A 24300-nucleotide genomic window follows, 5' to 3' on the forward strand; every position below is an offset into this window, starting at 1 on the left:
ATATTGTAATGAGCATTGCAGAACATAAATCTTTAGCTTCTGATTTGTTCCTCAGGATAGATCTTAGAAGAAGAGTATTGCAAAAACTGTGAATATTTTTCAAGCTCTTAATTTTTAGTCTGAAAGTATAGAACAGTAGCTTATATATTATCTACTAACCCAAAAACCATTCTCTTGGGGAATGGGGCCCAGGGGCTAGATTGATAAGAAGCAAAAGAAAAGAGCAGAAAAATGGGGAAAATCTTCTGATTAAGAAGCAAATGAAACAAAGATGAGTTGGGATTCTAAGACACTAACATGTGTTGACAGCCTGTGTTTTTCTTTGTTTTTTTCTTTGTAGATACACCAAATTTTCCGTTACATAATTCTCCTTGCAGCTCTAATTCTGAAATTAGGATTTGGAATGGCATGAGCAGTAAATTAAAACAAGAGGAATTTTGGCAAGATAGACCTACAAAGAAAACAGGAAAGCTGCCACCTGCCTTTGCAAAGCTCTTGCTGCCTGCACTGGACACGTCATCCCCTCGTGCACCCAGCAGAAGGGCTTGCCATGGTTCTCCCAAACCACTCACTGTTCATGACTCCCATGGGAAACCATTGCTTATGGGTTCAGGGTTTTGTTAAGACAGATGTGGCAAGATGGCCCCACTCCCTTTCTTTTACTAAAATTCTTAGAGAGGAAAATGACTTCATGGTATAACCTTTATCTGTCAGCCAGATAATCAATCTTTTCTTTGTTGTCAAATTCACATTGTCCCAGGGCTTATTCTTCTGTGGGGACACGAAGTTTCAAGGCTCCCAAAGCACTGTTTCTTGTCTCCAGACTCATCTCAGCGCTCTCAGTCACTGACATCTGGCCATGAACTTTTTGGCTGCTTTCTTGAGATGTTGTTCTGGGATCTGTAGTCTGCATCATAACTCCGGTCCCCTTAAATGTGAGCATGGCCATCCGGAAATGAGTTAGTAGTTCCAATATCTTCTTATGCTTCACCCTGAAAATATAGGCCTCTACCTATGTATTTTTCTTGTGTACTTTTGAAAGTTAGTAAAATGATACCATTTGATTCACTGAGCAAACATTATTGAACAGCCACTATGTGCCAGGTGTTCTATTATTCTGTTTCTGCTTATAGGAACAGATAAAGAATATACCATGAATCCTGCCCTCAAGAAATGTTTAGTGAGTCACACAACAACGGAAATAAATAATTACAGGAGATTTTTATAAGTACATAAGACATTGGCCCAGAGTACCAAGGAGAAGCATCTAAATTAAATTTGGAGGTGACAGAAGCTTTTCAGAGGAAATGGAAAGCTTCCTGAATGATGCATAGATATGAAGGCAGAGAGGAGGGAGAAAAATGTGTTCATGGAAGCAATGACAGCATGGGAAAAAGTATGATAGGAAGGGTTGCCAAATTTGGCAAATAAAAATCAAAGATACCCAGTTAAGTCTGAGTTTCAGATAAATAACAAATAATGTTTTAGGGTAAGTATAAACATGTCTCATTTAGTATTGGGTATATACTTAACACTAAGACTTTTCTGTGATTTATCTAAAACCCAAGTTTAGTTGGGCATCCTGGGTTTTATCTGGTAACCCTAAGGTGATAGGGAATAGCTAATACTTTATGGGTTGCAATAAGAAGTGAATAAAAGAGTGGCCTGGGGTGAAAAAAAGATCAAATCATGAAAATCCATTTGAACATAATCCTGAAAGCATTTGTAATTATTGGCGTGTTCAATGTCACCTGGGCCTCCATGTGGGGCATGCATATAGGTAGCCAGGTTGTTGAGGTGCTCCAGGTAAAGGGTAAAGATGCGTGAATCAAGGCAGTGGGAGAAAGGACCCCTGCTTTTCCCTTACAGGAAGAGACAACCCACAATAGGAGAAAATATTCGTAAACTACCCATCTGATAGGGATTAATAACTAGAATGTCTAAGGAGCTCCAACAACTCAATAGGAAAAAATCAAATAATCCAATTTAAAAATTTGCAAAGGATCTCAATAGACATTTCCCAAAAGAAGACATACAAATGGCCAATAGGTATATGAAAACATACTCAACATCCTTAGTCATCAGAGAAATGCAAATCACACTGTGATTTCATCTCACTCCAGTTAAAATGGCTTTTATCAAAAAGACAGGCAATAACAAACGCTGGTGAGGGTGTGCAGAAAGGGGAACCCTCATACACTGTTGGTGGGAATATAAACTAGTGCAACCACTATAGAGAACAGTATGAAAGTTCCTCAAAAAAGTAAAAATAGAACTACCATATAATCCAGCAATCCTACTGCTAGGCATATAATCCAAAAGAAGGGAAATCGTCAAAAAGATACCATGTTTATTACAGCACTGTTCACAATAGCCAAGATTTGGAATCAACCCAAGTGTCCATCGCAATAGTGCTATGATTATGGTACATATACACAATGGAATATTAGGTAGCCATTAGAAATAATGAAACCCTATCATTTGCAACAACATGGATAGAACTAGAGAACATTATCTTAAGTGAAATAAGCCAAGCACAGAAAGCCAAATCTCACATATTCTCACTCATATGTGAGAACTGAATATTAAAACAATTGATCTCATGAAGAGAGACAGTAGAATGATGGTTACCAGAGGCTGGGAAGTGAGGGGAGATAAAGTGGGGATGTTTAACGGGTATAAAATATAGTTATACAGAATGAACAATATTTGATAGCACAACAAAGTGACTATAACCAACAATAAATTAGGGCATACTTTAAAATAACTAAAAGAGTGGAATTGGAATGTTCCTTAACACAAAGAAATGATAAATTCCTGAGGCGACAGATACCCAAATTACCCCGATTTGATTAATATACATTATATGCCTATATTAAAATATCACATGTACCCTATAAACATATACTATTATGTACCCATAATAATTAAACATTAAAAAACAATAAAATAAAATAAAATAAAATAAAATAAAATAAAATAAAATAAAATAAAATAAAATAAAAAACACGCTTGACATTCAGAGCTATCCACAAACAGGCATCATCCCAAACTCTACAGTATATATCATAAAGATATCTACATATCATATCATACTCTACAGTATATATCATATATCATTCTTTTTTCTCAAAAATGCTTTCTCCTTTCTGTCTCTATGCTGTTACATAGAGTATGTTTCCAAATTATGCTCAGGAAAATAACAGTTCTCAGGGCTAACACTTGTCCAGTTTCATCTGGTACAACCACGCCAATTGTGGGAATATTGAAACACATCTATACCAGTTTGAAAAGCTCCACTTTACCATGAGAACAGGAACAAGGTGAAAATACCTTCAGAATTTCCTCCCCCTTGCTATCCTCGCTGCTCATGAGGCATGGGTCTACCTCAAGTCAAACGCGACATCTGTCCTACATGGACAGGACCCTCACCATTACACTCCATAACGCCCACCCCTTTCCCACTTTGCACATGCCATTTCTTTCACTTGCAATGTTCAGCCACCTTCTACTAGCTAAAACCTCTACATGCTCTGACATTTAATCTTGGACCTACTTTTATGTCTTAACTTCAGTCTCACCTTCTCAGAGAGGCTCTCTCTGATCACCTATCTAAGGAACTACCCCTTTTTATTTATTCTCTAAGCTTGTTAGTTTCCTTCTTGGCATTTATAATCACTTGGAGTGTGATTTTTGTAACTTTCATCTCTATTAGAATATAATATTTATGAAGACAAAGGCAACATCTGCCTGGTTCACCATTGTATCCCTAATTCCTGCAACAGAATGTGCTACAGTAGTAGATATTCAGGCACTACCTACAAGCCAGCTGCCGCCCAGCCAGCCTAGAAGACTGGTAACCACAAAGAGACTCCCAGGTCTTGTGGGGCTGCCCTCCTCTTTTGCAAGATGAGCTTACTCACCCCATACACTGTGTGCAAGAGACCTTCACATTTGACTTCACACAGCTCTGGGCCAATCAACACAGTGGGCTGTGACAGTCATGCTAAAGTCCAGCAATTACAGTGTGACATATTTGTACAAGTGAGCTCAGAGCTTCCAGGCCTTATGTTTATGTATTTGACTTTAAGAAGAATTATTGATCCTTCAGAGCAGCAAAATTGGGTTTTGTTCTTCCAGATTACTTCAAACCAAATGCCACTCATTGCTGTGCACATTAGTGAAACATTCAGTTGTCATCAGTAGTACTGGGCAGGGCAAAATACACAGCAACCACAGTGCTCTGCAGCCTAAGCAACTTCATTCGATGTTTTATTTTCCATTGCCATAATGGTACCTATTTTATTATACAATTAAGTGACATTATAAAATATAAGCCCTAAATAATCCAATTATGCCTTTCTCCTCTCTGGCATGACTTATATTTTATATAACAAAGAAGAAAATAAATGCAGATTTGATTATCCAACGGGGCTCTGGGAAAACTGATGCAAATAAATTATTCTCTTCAGCTTTTCACCATAATTTTTAACACAGTCTTGGGGAAGCTTCAGAATATTAAGAGAAAGAATAAAATAACCTACACATTTATAGTCATCTCCCAAACCTGGAAAAGAGTAACTAATACAGTTGTAGGTACATAAAAGCATAACAAAAAAGGACAACTTAAGAGATAAATAGATAGATAATAGGTAGGGATATAGATAAATAGATGATAGGTAGTAGACAGATGATAGAAAATGATGGAGAAATGGATGACAGATGATGGTGATGATGAAGATACACAGACGATAAATAGATGATAGTTAATATGTGGAGAGACATATATCTGTACATGTATGTGTAGATATCTGAATAGATCTATACATACAGACACACAGGAGAGGGGAATGCACAAGCTTATATCCTATTGGCAACTATTAAATGACATACATATATAGGACTTTATAATTTATTATGTTAAAAATTTTATCTTTTGATTATCAATACATACCTGTGGATAGTTAAAGCAGAGTTATTTTCCCATTTTACAAACAAAGAAACAGCCTCAACAGACTTCTAGTGCTTTGCCCAAGGTCACACAGCTAAGAGGGGGGAGGAAACATAGCTCATCCTCTGACATGACCCCACACTCTCTTTTATATGTGTTCTTGGTGCAGAAGATCTTCTATCCTGAACTATATATAGTCATTCACTCACGGCTTGGGCATCTAAAATACTTTTCGGTATGATATAATGTAATTTATTTGTAGGTTAGAAAATTTTCCGTAGAATATATTTCTAGTTCAGTAGAGTTTAGGGAAATGTATTAGTTTGGGTTTCAGTATGCCAGAGATGGTGCATAATTGCTGTGTTTATCTGTATTCACAAGCCACCATCAGGAAACATCTTAGACCAGTTGGGTCCGGAAATCAGTGGTGTGTATTATTTCTGAGATTAAACAAATATTTAGGTCTTTAACCTACTCTTCCTAGAAATTCGACCACTAATTTCCAATTCAATGTACTGATTTTTATGTTTCCGTATTTCTGATATATTTTTAACTAACCCTGGTACAAGAAAGGAAAACATACCTCAATCTTTTCTCCTCTTGTCTCCTCTGTGTGTCTTTCCAAGAAGAGGCAGGGTTAAGGGAGCTTCTTTACCCATTTGCATAAACTGGCAGAGATGTCTATATTTATCTAAAGAGTTCAAAGGAAAACAAATAGATAAAAAAAAAAGAGAGAGAGAGAAGAAATATTAGATAATTGGTGAATGACACAGTTGTTAAACTTGGTTGATTTTTCCTGCTTGAAGAATGTTATATTTGTTTTTTGAGAAAGTCATCATTAACCAACATTTTATAGATCATGCTCCTTGGCAAGCTCTTTGAAAAGTGGGGGTAGAAATAAAAAAATGTTTGAGAGATGCTGCCTGCTCCACGGCCCTTAGATTAGTGTGTGTGAGTCACTGACGCCTCTGAGACATCTGAGTGGTGGGACAGGTAAGTTTAACTTTGGTTTTGCCCAATGTCATGAAATTATTTGACTGCAAAATGTATTTTTTGAAGAAAACTCATATTAATCGTAGAACATAAGCTACTACACTTAAAGTGCATTCATGTTTAAGTTCAATTACTTTCTTATGTTTAAATTAATCTTAATATTAAAAACACTAGATTGGATTATGATTATGTTGAGCAAAATCAGTGCTTCTGTGAGACAGGTTAGGGGCTACTTAGGAGACAGTCATATTAGGATTAGGTTTATAGTCAAGGCAATAAAAGATTTATTTCCCTCTCATATTCCTCCTTCAGGTAACCACCTAGTTATATTATGAATACACTCTTTTTGCTCTGACATATAGTTGCATTTTAGCTACTTAATTTTTAGTTTTTTTCATTCTTTTGCTTGTAACCCATACTCATAATATTAAAAGAAAATTGCCCCCAAAAATCCTTGTTAAGCATTAACAATGATTAAAACCTTTTGTAAAAGTCCTTCATCATTTATCACTTGAAACTGCTTCTTAAACTTGGTTTGTAAGATTTCACACATCAATCTTCCTTTAACTTGCTAAGAAGCCTTCATTTCAACTTCTCCACTCTCTTTCATTAATCCTATACTTTGTCTTGGTAGCTCAGTAACATGATCATTCCTTCTGAGACCACTTCTAGACACTGTGTGACCAAGTCCAAGCTTGTACCATTCGTTGCAGGATAGCAAAGAAGGTGAGAGGCAAGATGTTAGAGCAGGCAAAGCAACTTTTATTCAGGAAGCCAGCAAACTGAGAGGATGGCAGACCAGTGTCCTAAAGAACCATCTTAAGTTAGCATGAACTTTAAGCTCCTCTTTATGTGAAGGGAAGGGGAAAGAAGAGAGGAATTGCAAGAGGTGACTGAGGACTGCAGACATCTGGGCATCAGACCCTTGGTCAGTTCTTGGTCAGTTAACCTTGGATGATGTATGTCAGGTCACAATGTTTTTATAAATCTTTAACACAACATTATTATTTGTGTGCATCCTTTCTTTTTCATCTCCCCAAGAGTGAGTTTTGGGAAAGGGACACTTATTATCTTTTTTTCTAGAATTTAACTATAAACTAAACTTTTCCATAATTAGCTGGCCTACATGCAGAGCTAAACAAAAGCTTTTAACCTAAAGGATGTTACAGCAAGGGATCAGAAGCAAAATGGAGCTAGTTATGCTAAGCCTCCCTTCCACTGTTATAATTTCCCCACTGTCAAAGGCACATTCAATAATCTTGTGGAATTGGGGCAATGAGGAATCTTTTCTCATCTGGCTACTTCCTGCTGGGCAGGGTTGACAAGGTGTGGTTGTGGAATAAAGCCACCTGACTTGACTAATGAAATATTCCCTAGAGCTCTTTTTTGGAACAGATGATCATAGGGATCTCCTTTCTTGCTTTGTGGGTTATAGTCAGCACAACTCTTGGTTACAGAATTTATAATAAGTTTTGCTAGCATATATCATTATAACCAAAAGAACAGAGAGGCCTAATTTAAGAATGTCTCCTAGGATTGACCAGATTCCACTAGGAATCCAAAAGAATATGTCTTAAAGCAGTCCCTAAGAGTGTCCAGCTAAACTCACTTTGGTGTTTCAAGGATTGGTGGAGCCACGTAGCCTATTGCCTAATTTTCTCAATATGGGTCCCTACTTCAGGGTAGGAATTAATACACATGCAATGGTTGGTGTTAACCACCTTCCTTCTTATTTTGCAAGCATATAGTCTAGGACAATGTGGTTATCAAGCACTGCTTTAGCAAGGGAGTCTAATGATTTTTGTAGACTAGCAGTTTTATTAGCAATAATGTTTAAAGGCTTAGATAAATTTCCCAGTCAGTATATGTTGATGGGTAGCTCCATCCCACCAAGGGAGAAGGAAGTAGCTGAAGAAACAGTTGTCCCCATTGGGAACTCTCCCTAGGAGATCAGAAGCCACTCTGGTAAGTAATTTTAGGGAACTTGTCCAATGGGCAACTTCCGACCTGCTATAGATGGAAAAGAGGGTGGTAAGGAGTCCCACAAACAAGTGCTCCCATTGTCCAGCTGTTTATACAATCATGGGCCCAAGGGGTTTCCTATCATCCCCACAGACAAAAATATAGCCAGGAGGGTGTACAAGCAGTACCTGTTCCTGTGTGAAGGTTTATAGAAGCATTTTTTGGTAACATAGAAGTTAGGTTTTTGAAGCAGGAGTCTGTGTAAGGGAGTTGATCTTGTCCTTTGGTAGCTGGAAGGCAGTCACTTTTCCTAGACCTTGGGGAAACATCTTTTACTGGTATAGTCTTGTACAAACAGGGGTCCCACAGTCCCTGTCTGAGGAGTTAAAACATTTGATAATGAGATAACCTAAAGAAGGTAGTTCTGAAAAGGCCATGACATTGAGTTTGTACAATAAGTGCTTAGCTTAGGAAGACCATTTGGCCAGTACTTGGGGTATCTCACTTTGAGTCTTATACAGATAAGACCCTGGGGCTTGGGGCATATTCTGTCCCTCAGCCATCAACATAGGGGTGGGAGCAAAAGGCGCTGATGATGGCGGTAGCAAGAAAGGAAGTGATATTCAGGGTAAAGGGGCTGTTGGCACAGAAGGGGGTGGGTTCAAGGTTTGGATTAATATTCCTTCCTCCCTATTGTCAATTTGCCCTTCCTGAAAAATGGATGTTTTACTTTGTGGCGTCTCAGCCTTTTTAGGCCTTTATACCATAAGGATGGCATTCGTCTCCCCCCCACCCCCATACTGGTGCAAAAGCACAAATGCTTGCATGTAGGTGATCTCCTCATTTTTCCCAACTCTTTCACAAAATAGTCCTATCTAACTGTAAAATTGTGTAATAATTCAAAGGACCATTCAGCAACCATAATTCCTAACCCTAAACATATTGGGGCCAAACTGTGTTACAATAAAAAAAATCATCTTCTTAGTCATAGGTTCATAATTATAATCAGATCATTTGTTCAGAATACATCCTAACAGACTCTCTTTGGCGATAGATGGAGCTTTCCCCAGGATAACAAAGTGAAAGTATAAACAGAACACACAAAAGTACAAAGGCAACTGACAAATAGATGCAAATGAACCGGTTCTCAAATCAGGTAAAAGCCCAACAACTATTTCCCTCTCCAACAGGAGACTCCAAATGAAAACAAGAACAGAGTGGCTTATTCCCAGGAAAGGCCCAGAGGGAAAAGGAATTAATTCCTGGTGTACACACTGGAGCAACTTATCCTGTGAAATTCCAAACTGAGTGCATCAACTGGCAGGGGTTTGGCAGTTCCTTGTTCCAATGGCTATATACTAGGGCAGTTGGCACCTTCCCTGAGAATCAAAGGCCGTCCCCACAAAAAGTGCTCCCAGCACCTGCTAGGAACTTTCCTGAAAATTCCCCTGAATAGGGCCAGTTGCCCATGAGCAGCCACTCCTGGCTAGCTTTCCAAATTTGTAACCAAATCCAAGCTCATGCCACTTACCCGACGACAGCCAATAAGTCAAGAGAAAAGGCATTGGGATAGGAAAGCAACTTTTATTCTGGAAGCCAGCAATCTGCAAACCAAGATGACAGAATAGTGTCTGAAAGAACCATATTAAGTTTTTATAAACTTCAGGCTCCTTTTTGTGTTAAGAGAAAGAGGAAGAGGAGGAGGGTTGTAAGAGGTGAACGACAATTGTGGACATTTGGACATCAGTGAGGGTCTGAGGAGGTTGTGAACTTCTTTGTTCTTGGTCAGTTAACCTTGGATGATGTAGGTCGTCAGGTCATGATGTTTTTTATAAATCTTTAACATAGCATTGTTATTTATGAGTACATTTTATCTCCTCAGGAGTTAGTTTTGGGAAAGGGACAGTTATCTCTATCTTTCTTCTACAGTTGAATCACAAACTTCTTCCTATAATTAGCTGGCCTATGTACAGAGCTAAGTCAAAGCTTTTGCCCTAAAGAATAGTACCACAATCGCTTCTCAGCCTTTTCGCTAAGATCAAGTATAGAATAATAGTACCACAGGGGGTCAGAAACAAAATAGCTAGTCCTGATAAGCCTCCCTTCCACTGTTACAACTGGAAGGGAAATTGAACACCAACAGAAGACTTAGGGTCCCTAATACTCACAGGGCCTTGTACAGCTGCTACATTAGGAATACCCAACCCAAATTGTTGAACTTTATTCAATTGGTTTGTGTCTTAACTGAATAGAATGTTTGCTACAGAGACATTAAAATTAAGCTTAACATTGAATTTTAAAAACAGACGACAGTAAGCGACAGTGTTTGCTATAGGCTGAATGTTTGGATCCCCTAAAATTCATATGTTGTAGCCTATATTCCCAATGTGATGGTGTTTGGAGGTGGGCCTATGAGAGGTAATAAGGCCATGAGGGTGGAGCCCTCATGAGTGGGATTAGTGCCCTTATAAGAGGATTAAGAGACCAGAGCACTCTCTCTGTCCTGGATCATGTGAGGACACAGTCAGAAGACAACTGTCTGCAAACCAATAAGTGGGACTTCACCAGACACCTTGATCTTAGAGTTTCAGCCTTCGGACTATGAGAAATAAATATTTGTTGTTTAAACTACCCAAGCTAAGCCATTCTAACCGCCCAAACTAAGACAGGCTTCTTAAATCCAAAGTAGATTGGGATAAATTAGCCCTATTCTCAAATTTTACACATAATGACCTGATTAACCTCAAATCATAGTCAAATCATCAGAGTCCAAATCATCAAAGTCAAATCATCAGAGTCTAAGCAGTATGATGCCCTCTGGTGCCTGGAATACAAAGCTCATGGACATTTTATGGGATGGCTGTCACTCAGAGTTCTTCTATGTTATTCAAATGACACAAATTTTCATTTGTGGATTATGATTCTTTTACTTAGTTACATTTATGAAACTCTTTCTAATAACTGTTGTTTTTATTGCTTTCCAGAAGATATAATCTATCCTTTTTCCCTCAAATCTGTTACTAAAAAGTAACACATTTTGCTTGAAAAACAAAGGTAATGAGAAGTTATTCTTTGTTCTCTTAACTCTTTTTAAAGTTTCTACCATTTTTTTGATCATTTATTTTTTTGGGATTTAGAGCCAGGTAAAAGGAAATTAAGACATCAAACCATTCTCTTAGTACCTTATTCTATATTCCTTGAAAGGAATTGTTTTTAGAATATGTCTGAGGTCTTCCCATCATTCCAGATTTTTGGAGAGTTATGCAACATATATCTTTAAAATTTAAAAGGGAACCAGTATAATTCCTTAATTAGTAAAACTCTGTTTAACACTGTATATATATTACCTAACACTCATAATTCTCAAATTATGTTTTTAGTTTTATCCTTCTTTAAAATTTATTCTAAAATGGCATGTCAAAATTCCATTCAATTTTCAAGCAAAAAATGAATAGACTTAAGAGAAGCATGGAAAATTAGGGAACTGGGCAAGCCAAAAATGTCTGGAAATAGAACTAGCTTGTTATATTTGCTCTCTGTGAATAGAATTCAGTGACTTTGAATCCTTGAGATTCTAGCTGACTTTGGGAACTATGTCACTATGAAGGTTACAACTTCACAGGAACAAGACATTAAAATGGCAATCGTTCTCGTTTCCTAGGATATAAGCAAAGAAAACAAGATGCTCTTTTCCCAACAATCTCCTTAGGACTATATTTATGACATGTCTAAAATTAAAAAAGATTTTTATAGTCACTGTTGAGAAGAGGGCTTTAGTTTTTCTCATTGTCTAAGAACAACCATTTCAATCATACCATTGTCACTGAGTCACTATTAAAATCCTTCCAGGAGAAATGACTAGGTTTTACTTTTCTTCACTGGTCTTTTTTTCAAAAGCAAGATCACCCTCCTAAGAGCATTTTTAATTTTTCTCAAAATCTAGCCTCAAGATCTAGACAGTTATGGATCCTGATTATTCAGACCAATAAAATGTTCACAAACTCTCCCTATTGTTCAATAAGGAGCATCCATCCAGTCTAAAATGGATACTTTCCAAACAATCACATAGGAATTATAAACCTTGGGCTCAAACTACAGATAAATTTCTCCAAAAAACTGCACTCTAATTTCTTCTAAACTTTTTCTTGTTTTCAGTGTAAACTAATGACTTCAAAGACAACTGTCTGCATGTTTGTTCTATAGAATCAAAGCAGTTTAATTAGCCAATATTTTATATGTCCAGATTCATGGCTTCCAATATTTGAATGTCTCCCACATACAGAAGAATAAAAGATTTTCTAGTTAGCTTCTGAGAACAGATCTAAGACTGAAGGCTAGAAATTATAAGAATATTCTGATAAAAATTACATTCTGATAGAAAAAAAGAAATTTTTCTAAGAATTGATACAGGAAGATACTTTGGGAAAGAGTAAAATCATGTCCCTAGTGACTTTCAAGGAGTGGCTCAAGCCAGGATGCTGCACAGGTTGTTGGTTGTCCTTGCATTTTCACTGGAAGCTAGACAAAGGGGCCGTAATTTCCCTTTTAGCTATGGCTACAGCACTAATTTCTCATATCCAAGGTTGTTGAGAGAGTGATTTGAAGAGATGTCCAGGTAAAGGAGTGGAATATCTATACAGCATCAACTCTCTGTGTGTGTGATATCCTTTACTACTATTTATTTCATCTGCTCAACAATTCTATGGGGACCAGTATTATAACATCTACAGATGAAAACCTGAGATTCAAACCCAGCTAAGAGATGGCATAATAAATTGGACTGTGTTCCAGATTCCACAAATTCCTATTTCAGATTCCAAAATTTGTGTTTCTCCCACACATGACATGGCTTTGTTATTCTTTCTCTGAAATTGCGACTATTATCAGTAGTCTTCAAAACCAATCTTATAGAGTGACTTAAAGAACTGCTTCCAGATGATTTTTCAGTAAAAAATGAATCCTTGAGGCACATGCCATTCCCTTCTACTCCTTGGGAACTGGTTTCTATATTTTAATGAGGATTGCACATTATATGTGTTCAACTCAGTTCATTGCTTTCTAAACAATGAACACCACTAGACTAAACCATGGGCTCCTTTCTCATTTCAGAATCTCCTGTGGCACCAAACATAGTGCTTTATACTAGTAGGCATTCAATAAATGAATGTTCAATTGAATCTAATATTATTCTTGGGAGTGTTTACAATGTATGTTAATGGAACAATTACATGATGTAAAACCAATGGCTTTGTAAATCCTAACTACCCTCTGATAAGCTGTGCTATCTTGGAATAGTCATTTAACTTCTCTGAATCAAATTCCTTATCTATAGGATATTAATAATAGTATCTACCTTTCAGGATTATTGTGAGAATTAAAGATGATATATGTAAGGCATCTAAGCTATTACTTACCACATAAAAGTCATTTAGTAATTAGTAAGTATTATTATCCTTAATTTGTTAATTTCTTATCATAATAAACACTTGTATGGGTTTGAAACCATAGAGATTTTGCTGGTAGTTCTACTACTAGATGATTTACTCTGTCTCTTTATTATTGCGGAAGGCTGTCTATGGATAGCATTCTGAAGGCAACTTCTCTTTAATTGAATTTTTCTAAAAGATGTTAAAAACAAAATTCTCTGGGTTAAAATATATATTTACTTATAATATACCCAGTGATATGCAAAAACACTTAAATGAAGTTCAAAACATAACCAGTTTGAATAACAAGACCAAAGACATAAAAGAGTAGAGAGTAAATTATTACTAAAAAGTTTGCTATTGCTAGTAGCTTCACAGCTTCCAGAGAAAGGAGCCATCAGAGTGGGCTGGAGAAGACAGGGAAGTCTTCAAGAACTTAGGCAGCCACCAGTAGAATTTGGAGAGCATAGATGAGGTAGAACCACATGAGTAAGAAGTGAAGGCAGGAGTAAACATGTGGGTGGAAATGTTGGAAAAGCTTGCAATAAATACTAATTTAATAGAGGAAATTGGATAGAAGATGGGGCCATCTTGTGGAGATCTTTTGGCTGCAAAGAAAAGAATCCTAACTGTGGTTTACATATAGAAAGATTATACGGCTTTGTTAAGCAGGAAGTCCAGCTTTTGCTTCAAGCAAGGCTAAATCCAAGACTGAAAAAGATGTCGCCAGAGCTACCTCTTCTTTCAGCTCAATCTGCCTGTGTGTTGGCCTCATTCTTTCCTCACTACAGACAGTTTCCTTCATGTTGCCAGGGAACATGACCAGGGCTAGCCCAAATTATCCACTTCCAAGCTTAGAAATTGTGGTGAAAAGTGCATTCCTTCATACTACTGGTTTTCTAAATATGGTTTGTAGACCCTAGAGGGTCCCTGAGACCCTTTCAGGGATCCACAAGTCCAAACAATTTTTATAATAAATGTAAGGACATTATTTTTCTGTTTCATTATGTTGATATTTGTAATCATAGTGCAAAAGCAATGTTATCCAAAGCTGCTGGTGCACTAGCCATTGGCACCAAAATTATACTAGTTCTCATTTTATTCTTCACTGCCACATATGTATAGTAAAAAATTTTTAAAAACCCTTTTACTTAAAAATGTCCCTGATAAAACAGTAAAACTTATTGATTTTATCACATCTAAACTTTTAAGTACATGAATTTTTAATATTCTCTGCAATGAAATGGAAAGTGCATTGTACTAGGGTTCTGTAGAGAAATAAAACCAGTAGGGTGCAGGAGCTTTTGAGACAAAAGAGAGAGACAGAGAGAGCGTTCAAGTGCACTTTAGTGTAAGGAATTGTTTTATACAATTATGATGGGAGGCGGAAGTCCTAAGAGCTACTGTCAGCAAGCTAGGGACCCAGGAAAGCCCATGGTTTAGTTTAAGCCCCAAATCCAGCAGGCTTGAGAACCAGGAAAAGCCCACATTTTAGTTTAGGTTTGAAGACAGGAAAAACACTGATGTTCCAACTCAAAAACCTGATGTCAGGAAGGAGAAATTCCCTCTTACTGAGGGGAAGGTCGCCCTTCAACTGATTGGATGAAGCCCACTTGCATTAGGAAGGGCAATCTGTTTTACTCAGTCTATTGATTTAAAGTTAATCATCCAGAAACACCCCCACAGAAGTATCCAGAATAATATGTGACCAAATATTTAGGTGCCCCATGGCCCAGGTCGACATGTAAAATCAGCCATCATATGCACATAAAGCATTTCTGCTGCACACCACAGTACAACAATGTTATGTGGAAAAGCACTTGGGAAAATGTTTTTGAGTTGTGAGCTAAACTAGCCACATTTGCATGGAATACTATTTTAATATGAATAAACAACCAATAAATAAACTATGGTTATTCAGGCTTGAGCATTCAGCATATGTTTTCTGAATAGTGTGTGATGCAAATGATAACATTTGAACTTTCTAATTTTGAATTTTGGAAAACTTATATATTGCACATCCTGATGTAAAAAGTTTTCTGATGAGGTCAGTGGTGATGTTAATGAATGTGGTTTTTAGACATCATAAAATGAAAATATGTCAACATTTGGAAGATCTGCATATGTCAATGAACTTATACTTTCTAAATAATCAATGCATTTCCAAATTAAATTATGAACAGGTAAAAGATCCATACAAAGTGTTAACAGATTTTACCATAGTTAAGTACAAAAAGGTCATTGATATGGATTCAGATTTCACACTGCTACTAACCTTTAAGAAATTGTCACTTGTTAAGTGACAATTTGGTATAACCTCAAAGAAAAATATCCGTAATATCTATAAATAAGCTATTAAAGTGATTCTTTCTTTTCTAACTATGCATCTGTGAGGCCAGATTTTCTTCATATACTTCAAACATGATGACATATTTTACAAACTATATGTAGAAACAGATTTTTTTATTAAGGCAAACATTAAAGAGATTTACAGAAATGTAAAACAATGCCATTTTGTCATAAAATATTTTTGTTTTAAAAAAGTTACATAAGTATGTTATTTATGTTAACATATAATGAGTTTATTATTTTTGTTTTAAATGAAATAATAAACATATTTAAGTTTATCAGTTTTAATTTATTAGTATAATATGGTAAATCTCAATATATATATATAAACCACACAAAACAAAGCTCTTTAAGAGTGCTCAGTAAGAGTGCAAAGAGTTTCTGAAAGAAAAAAATTTGAGATTTGCTGCTCTATACTAATGCTCTATACTAATGCCCCTAGAATAATCTCAGGGCAGATTCTGATTGGACTGTATGGATCATGTGTCTTGACAATGATTGAGCTGGTTTGGATCACTGGAACACCTCTTTGATAAAGATGGAAGGAAAAATCAGTGCTGTGTTCAATGTCCTCTCTTTGAAATGCAGGGTATTATTAAAAGAATGAGGAGAAAGTGATATTGGGAAAGCAAACACAGCAACTGTACCCTCAGACAGTGATTCTTGTATTGGTCATTTTAGAAATATTCTCCAACAACATTACTCAGATTATTTAAGTGGAGAGAACAGAGTCAGAGCCAATTGTTAGACTGGTGGAATTCCAGACATGAGATACTGAACATCTGAACTGAAGTGATGACAAGAGGATTAGAAAACAAAAGACACATCAAAAAAGAAACATTAAGATTTTCTGTCTGGATGTATATGAGATAAAGGAAAAGAGGAAGCAAAGTTGACTCCAAGATGACCAGCCTTGGAAAGGGAACAAAAGTGATCTGATTGCAGGTGTTAGGAAAAAGGTGATGTTTATGGTAGAAAGGCAAGAACATACCATTTCATCAGAGACTATGCCCTTTCTAAATGCACGTCAGGTTTATCCGAGCATGAACCAGGAGTTGAAATGACATGGGTATTTTTAGGCAGCATGTATGGCCAAAAGGATATAGTTTTATCATTTTTCAATCTGTGCTTCCAAGAGATCAGTTGGGGTCTATAGGTCTATATTTTAATATCTCTTAAGAAATGAAAATATCATAATGCCTCAATGGCTCAATTTTATAGTGAAGAGGGATGAACAAAGCCTTGTCATCAAGGCAGAGTGATGGGTGGCCCATTTTCAGTTTATTAGTGTTTCCTGGAGCTGTAGGCTCAGATCATAGACTCCAATTTATTTTCCAGAAGTTACCCATATCCTGTCAAATTTGTTGTGGGTTTTTTTCTCTTTTTTAATTTGCAAACTGTATCTAAGAATCTCTTGTAGGGATATTTTGAAGTCTCATTAGTTAACATTTATGAAGTGCTAAGTACTACATGAATATGGAAAATGATAAGGAAGATAACTCTATGCCTCTATTTTTATACTGCATCTTTCTTGCCAATAGTTTCTCCAATCACATTATAGAACTAGAATATAATGGTTAAATGGGAAAAATAGTATAAAAGAGAATAATATGAGGCAAAGGCCACAGATGTGAGATGTTACTTTTAGATGGGATCTAAAAGTGGAATGTTAATCAACAAGGCAGAGAAATGTGAGGAGTCTGATCCACAGGGCAGGAACTGACAGGACTAACTGTCCAATTTAGCCAGGATATGAGGAAGAAGGATATTTCAGAAACACAAGATGAGAGGAAGGAAGAATAACTGGACCAAAATATGTCATGCTCAGGGGACTTGAGCTAGGTGACAATGATTTTCATCTTTCTGGGGTGCTGAGTTAAGCACTGTGGTGGTTTCCAAGGGGTTAATCTGGAGGAGTTTTGTACCAATCATGGACTATTGATGCTTCTGCACTGGCCCCACTGTTCCCTGAGGATCCAGGGCAATATTTTCTCATCTGATGGCAACAAGAAAGGGATATGCGGAAATGTGTGTGTGTGTGTGTGTGTGTGTGTGTGTGTGTGTGCATGCGCTTGTGGGGCAATGCAATTCCATTCTCAACTGCTATTGTTAGGTGCATGACTGAAGATTCCTGCACCTAATTAAACAAAGTGTATTTTAAAATGGCTGATTGCAGGCTTTTCAGGGGTCAGTCTGTTACTTCCCAGCATTCTTGGGCAGAAAGATTTTTATCCATGTTTAAAACAAGCAAAATATAGGATCATGATGGTAAAAATGAACCACATAACCAACAGTTTCTGGGGCTTAAACATATGTGTGACTAAATGGGCTCTGCAGCCTCCCATCCTTCCCTCACCTAAAATTAGATGCCCTTGGAGCATCGCCAGCAGCCTGCCCAACATCATCACTCATTGATTAAAGATTTAAATTATATAAATATAATCAACAAACTTAGGAAGGAATTGTTACTTAAATTGTGTAACTCCTCCCTTTGTTCCAATATTACATATTTAGGGGTTTTCTGAAGGATGTGTTATTGATTGAAATAAATCCAGCACTTCTAATTGCATAAGAAAAAGGATGTCACTTGTCACACAAAGTAGTTTATATGTAAAGAGGGCTTATAACAACCAAGTGAATAGAGGACACAAACACACAAAATACATGCTCTTGAACATCTGCAAACAAATGCCTACCAATCCTTTCTCAGGATGCAGTGCCTGGGAACTGATAACCCTGAGGAATTAAGCAGCAAAGTGCTTGGGCTCTAGCACCAATCAGCTTGGATTCAAATCCTGCCTCTGCCACAGACTAACTGTGGGCAGGTTAATTAAATTTTGGGGTTTTATGGAAAACACACCCTAGAGTGATCCTCAGTGAGTCACACCCAGTATAATCTCTTCCCCTTGAGTGCTTACTCCTACCCAATAGAACCTGTGAACTGATCAATATGATATGGTACAAGTCGAGGGATTATGCAGATGTAATTAAAGTTCTAAGCAGTTGACTTTAAGTTAGAATCTCCCACTACCCTTCAAGAAGAAGCAAGCTGCCGTGAGTTTCACAGATGTAAGAAAATGAATTCTGCCAGCAACCACACAAGCTTGGAGGAAGACCACAAAACTCAGACAGGACTTCAGCCCTAATCCACGTCTTTTTTTTATTGATATATAATAATTATACATATTTATGACATGTGATATTTTGATACATGCATATAATGTATAATAATAAAATCAGGCTAATTAGGATATTCATCATCTCAAACATTTATCATTTCTTTGTATTGGGAACATTTTTAATTGTCTCTTCTAGACAGCCCATGAATAGGACCTAATTAGGCCATGCCTAGACTCCTGACCATGCAAATGTGAGATAGTAAATGTGTATGATATTTTAAGCCAATAAGTTTGTGGTAATTCATTAAGCAGCAACAGAAAACTAGTACAGGGTTCCATTTCCTCATCTGTAAACTAGGAATAAAATTAGTACATACATTATGCTGTTGTTATGAAGCTAAAAAAGTTAACATATGTAAAATGCTTAAAATAGAGACCCCAGTGTAAGATGTGTATGAAAATTGAAGAATGTGAGGCAGTGCTTATCCCTGCACATCAATGGAAAACAAAAGCTAAATTCATCTGTGAGATGTCACTGATAAACATAAATAATTCGTACAATATTTTTCTTAAAGGCCTTTGGTAAAACCATGAAAACTACCTCAATATTGATCTTGACAATCAAAATTATGAAATCCTTAATGGTTATCAATGGAGGCAGCTCCATATTGCATATGGCTCATTTCACTCATCAAGGCAAGGGCAGGCAGTATAGAAAGAGCTCCGCCTCCAGATTGTATGCCTGTAACAAAACATCACATGTACCCCATAAACCTATATACCACTACTATGTACCCATTATAAGTAAAATAAAAATAAATAAATACAATAATACCTTCAGTCTTCAGGTCATCTAATCACAGTATTACTAATAAAATACTAGTAATGCTAAAAAATTGAAATTAAAAAAGATAAAATACAGACCAAGAAACATTATTAAGAAAAGGAATAGCATATAGAAACAAACAGGTGATCCAGACATTAGATTTATCAGACACACATGTTAAAATAGCTATGATTAATGTCCAAAAAACAAGGATAAGAAAATTTGGGGGGAAAAGTAGAATACATTTTAAAAATCAATTATAAATTATAATAACTAAAATTGACAATTCAATAGATGAGTTCATTAGTAGATTGGACTCACTTAAATGATTTCACTGAACAGGCAGATAGGACATATGTGAATTAAAGCATAAAAACATTTAAAATTCATAAAACAATATAAGAAATATACAGGATACATTAAAAAGTTCTAAGATATATATAATATGTTAAAATAACATGAAGAATGTGGCAGAAGCAATATTGAAGATATATTTCTAGATTCTTCAAAATCTGATGAGGTCTATCAACATATATGTTCAAGAAGTTCTATAAACACCTAGCAGATAAAAAATAAATGAATTCCTACTTAGTCTCACCACAGCAAAATTGCTAAACACCAAAGATAGAAAATGTTAAAGCTAGTCAGAGAAAACAGGTATCAGCAGTGGAGAGAAATAAGATAGATCTGATTTATCAACACAAATTATGGAATCCAGAGATAATAAAAGTATATCTTTATAGCACCAAAAATAAAGTTCCAAACTAGAATTACAAAGTCCATGAAAACATCTTTCAGAAACAAAGGTAAAATTGAGAAGTTTTAGACAAACAAAAACTGAGAAAATTCACTGCCAGCAGACTTTTCTAACAAAATTACTACAGGGAATTCCTCAAGCAAAAGGAAAACATTCCTAAACAGAAACACAAAATGCAATAAGGAATATAGGGTGGCAGAACGCTGTAAATATGTAGATAAATATAAATTAAAGTTGACTTACAAAACAATAATAGTAGTATGCTGTAGAGTCCGAAATTTAATAAAAATATATGATAGCAATAATGTGAAAGACAGAAGGCAGGTGAATATATTGTAAGGTTCCAGCATGATCAGAGAATTGCTGAAGTATTATTTTTTATTAGACTAATAAGTCAAGAGTAAACATTAAATAATAATAAAGGAGGATAAAATAGACAAGGTGATAGAGAAGAAAAGAAAGATATAAAAATATTTATGACTCTAAAAATAAGACAATATAGTAAGATAATGGATATGAGAAGGTGATTCACACATTTAGCATATATAGAACACTGTGCACATCAGTAGCAGAATATGCATCCTCCCCACATGCACATTCAACATTTACCTAAATTGCCAATATGCTGGGCTAGGAAGCAAGTCTCAACAAATTTTCAAGGAACTGAAATTACACAAAGATTATTCTCTGATCAGATGCTCCCCATGTGTTTGGAAATTAAGCAATATAATTTAAATTAATCCATAGATCCAGAAGAAATTGTAATTAAAAATTAAAAATCTTTGAACTTGTGATGGTAAATATAAGATACAATAAAATTTGTGGAACGCAGTTAAAGCCAACCTTAGAGAAAAAAATTTATAGCCTTTGATTAATCTATTAGAAAAGATAGAAGGCTGAAAATCAGTGATTTGAGAATTCAACTCAAGAACTTAGATAAAAATTCAACAAATTAACTCTCCAACCTAATAAAAAGCAAGGGAGTAGGAAGGAACCAAAAATTAGGAGTAAAAATTAATAGAATAAAGTACAAGTATTCACTAGAGAAAAATCAACAAAATGACAGTTGTTTTGTCAAAATATTAATAAAATGGATAAATGTCTAGGAAGACTAATCAAGAAAAAAAAGAGAACAGAAATTATCAATTACAGAAATATACAAAGGGGCATCATCTCAGATTGCACAAATATTTAAAAGACAATAGGAAGAAATTATGATAATTTTATGTTCTGGGGCATTTTCTCTCACACCAACAACCTATTCTCTGATTCTCCAGACACCATCTGGGGGTCCAATAATTCAGTCCAGTTCTGACACTATGTACCCAGAGTTAGTGCAGACTCCATGAGTTCAGGGGCCCAGTACTGCAAGACTGCTGTCACTTCAGATGCCAGTCATATGTCCTGGGCCATCAATACTTGTGACCCACCAGCTACAAAACAAGTGTTCCCAGGACCCTTTCTCAGATTCAATAATTTGTTAGAATAGCTCACGAAAGCAGGAAAATAGGTTACTTACATTTACTGTTTATTATAAAGGATATAACTCAGAAAGAGCCAAATGGAGGCAATGCATAGAGAAAGGTATCAAGGGCAGGTGTGGCACAGAGCTTCCTTGCCCTCTCAGGTGCACCACCTTCTAAGCACCCACCTTGGAAGTTCTCTCCAGCCTCCCCCACCAGCTCTTCCCAGAGGTTGGGGGCTTAGGCTGAAAGTTCCAACTCTCATGTCAATTTCGTCTTTCTGGTCCTGAATGAGAGAGAGAACACCGAATCCTACTAGACCAGGGAGCACCAGAATGGTTCAAAGGAAACTCACAGGAAATACCAAATGTTTGCAGGAACCTGAAGTTTTGAGGAGTCTTCTACACTGTCGGTTAGAGCAGAAATTTATACAGCCACTTTGGAAAACTGTTTTGTAGTAGCTACTAAAGTTGAACACATGCATCCCCGATGACCCAGCCTCCCACTCTTCACTACCACCCAACAGAAATGCATATATTTAGCCACCAAAGGACATGTACTAGAATGTTTATAGCAAGCACTGTTTGTAATAGCAAAAAAAAAAAAAAAAAAAAACCTGAAAAGTACTAAATTGTGATATATTCATACATGGCACACTATTCAGCAAATAGAATGAAGAAATCACAAATACATAACATGATGTTGAGAAAACCAGGCACAAAATAGTATATACTGTCTGCTTTCACTTGTATACTTTTCTGAAACAAATCAATGTGCAGTCAGAAGAGTGGTTATCCCTGGGAAAGATCATGACTAGGAGGGCTTCCAAGGGGTGCCTCTAGGGTGCTTGTGAGATCCTCCTTCTTAATCTGTTGCTTTTTCATGGGGTGTTTTACTTCATAAAAAGTCATCAAGTTGAATATAATGGTTTTTATACTTTTCTGAATATGTGTTAAACTTCAATAAAAAGTTAAAAGATACAATATGATTTTCAGAAATAGGATGGAGAATATCTCCCTGAGGAAGTAAAGAACATGCCAACATATTTAACATACAAACTTGCAATTACTTTATATTTCGTGGCCTGGAGGGCATTTTAGTGTGCAATTTTGCTTTCGGAGGCATTGTATAACATACAATCTTATTTTTGTGGTTGGGCTTTATCTTGAGCTATGGCTGTGAAAATGCCCGAGCCTAGCTACCAAAGCACTCCTTTAGGACATTTGCAAACATCCGTGGAGTTGGTGGGAGGGAATGAGAGGGAGAGAAGAAATGCTGCTAAACTAAAGCAGGCAACAGAAACTTCAGCAGAGTCCTTGGGTTGTTTTCCTTCCCGACCAAGCTTCTGGATAAGCAAGTGCAATGGGGCATTGTCCTGTGACCAAGGACAGAGAAAGCAGCCACCTCTCTGACCAGCTGGCTCTACTGTACAGAGAGCAGAGACACAGGAGGGCCAGATCCTCCACAGGCACCCCATAAATATTAATGGACTAGTGGTTTGGAAAACAATGATAAGGACTACCTGCCCTGAGGAGCACATTAGAGGAACAAATCTCACTGCTCTCAGACAGGCACTTAGAATTTTTAAAGCAGCAAAGTTAATCTAAAATACAATTTCAGTTAGATTAATTTTAGATAAGGAGTGGGGCTACACATTTTCAAAACTCATTTTCTAACTTACCTGATTATCTTCTTATATGTATTTCAAATCTGCGTCCCTATACGCATGTTACATGGTAATTTTGCACAGCAGCAAAAAGGACAGGAAAAGCACAGACCATAAGCAGGTAGTAGACTTCTCATGGACCAGAAGAGATCTTACTATAGTCAAATTTATCAAAGTTTCCTTATTGGGGCTTTTTGCATCTGTTCTAAGAAATCTTTGCACACATCTGTCTTATGGACAGAGACCATGAGTCAAAAGACAAGACCTTTAGTTTTGGCTTTGCCACATATAAGCTATGTCACCACAAGCAATTAATTCATGTGATTCTCCTGGGTCTCAATTATTCATTGGTAATATAAGAGGCTTTAACTGCACAATTTCTTTTTTTTTTTTTAGTAGTTCAATTTATTTTATTATAGTATCATACATAGTCAACTTAAATCCTTTTTTTAATTTTATTTTATCATATTATGGGGGTACAAATATTGTTAGGGTCACATACATCGCCCCTGCCATTCCTCCCACCCCCCCCTGCCCCACCAAAACATCAAGCGTGTCCCACCCCCAGATGGTGCGCATCGCACCCACTCTGCAAGTGTAAATTTTTCTCCTCCTTCCCCCTCCCACCTTCCCACCACCCGACAAAAGTTTGTTTGTTTTTTGTTTGTTTGTTTGTTTTTCCCTTCCTCTTGACCCCTGGGTCACATTGTATATCCTAGCCTTTCCCTTGGAAGGGTTAGATGCACAATTTCTTTTTTATATATACAGTCATACATTGCTCGAGGATG

This window comes from Microcebus murinus, chromosome 13, assembly GCF_040939455.1.
Source record: "Microcebus murinus isolate Inina chromosome 13, M.murinus_Inina_mat1.0, whole genome shotgun sequence".
NCBI lineage: Eukaryota > Metazoa > Chordata > Mammalia > Primates > Cheirogaleidae > Microcebus > Microcebus murinus.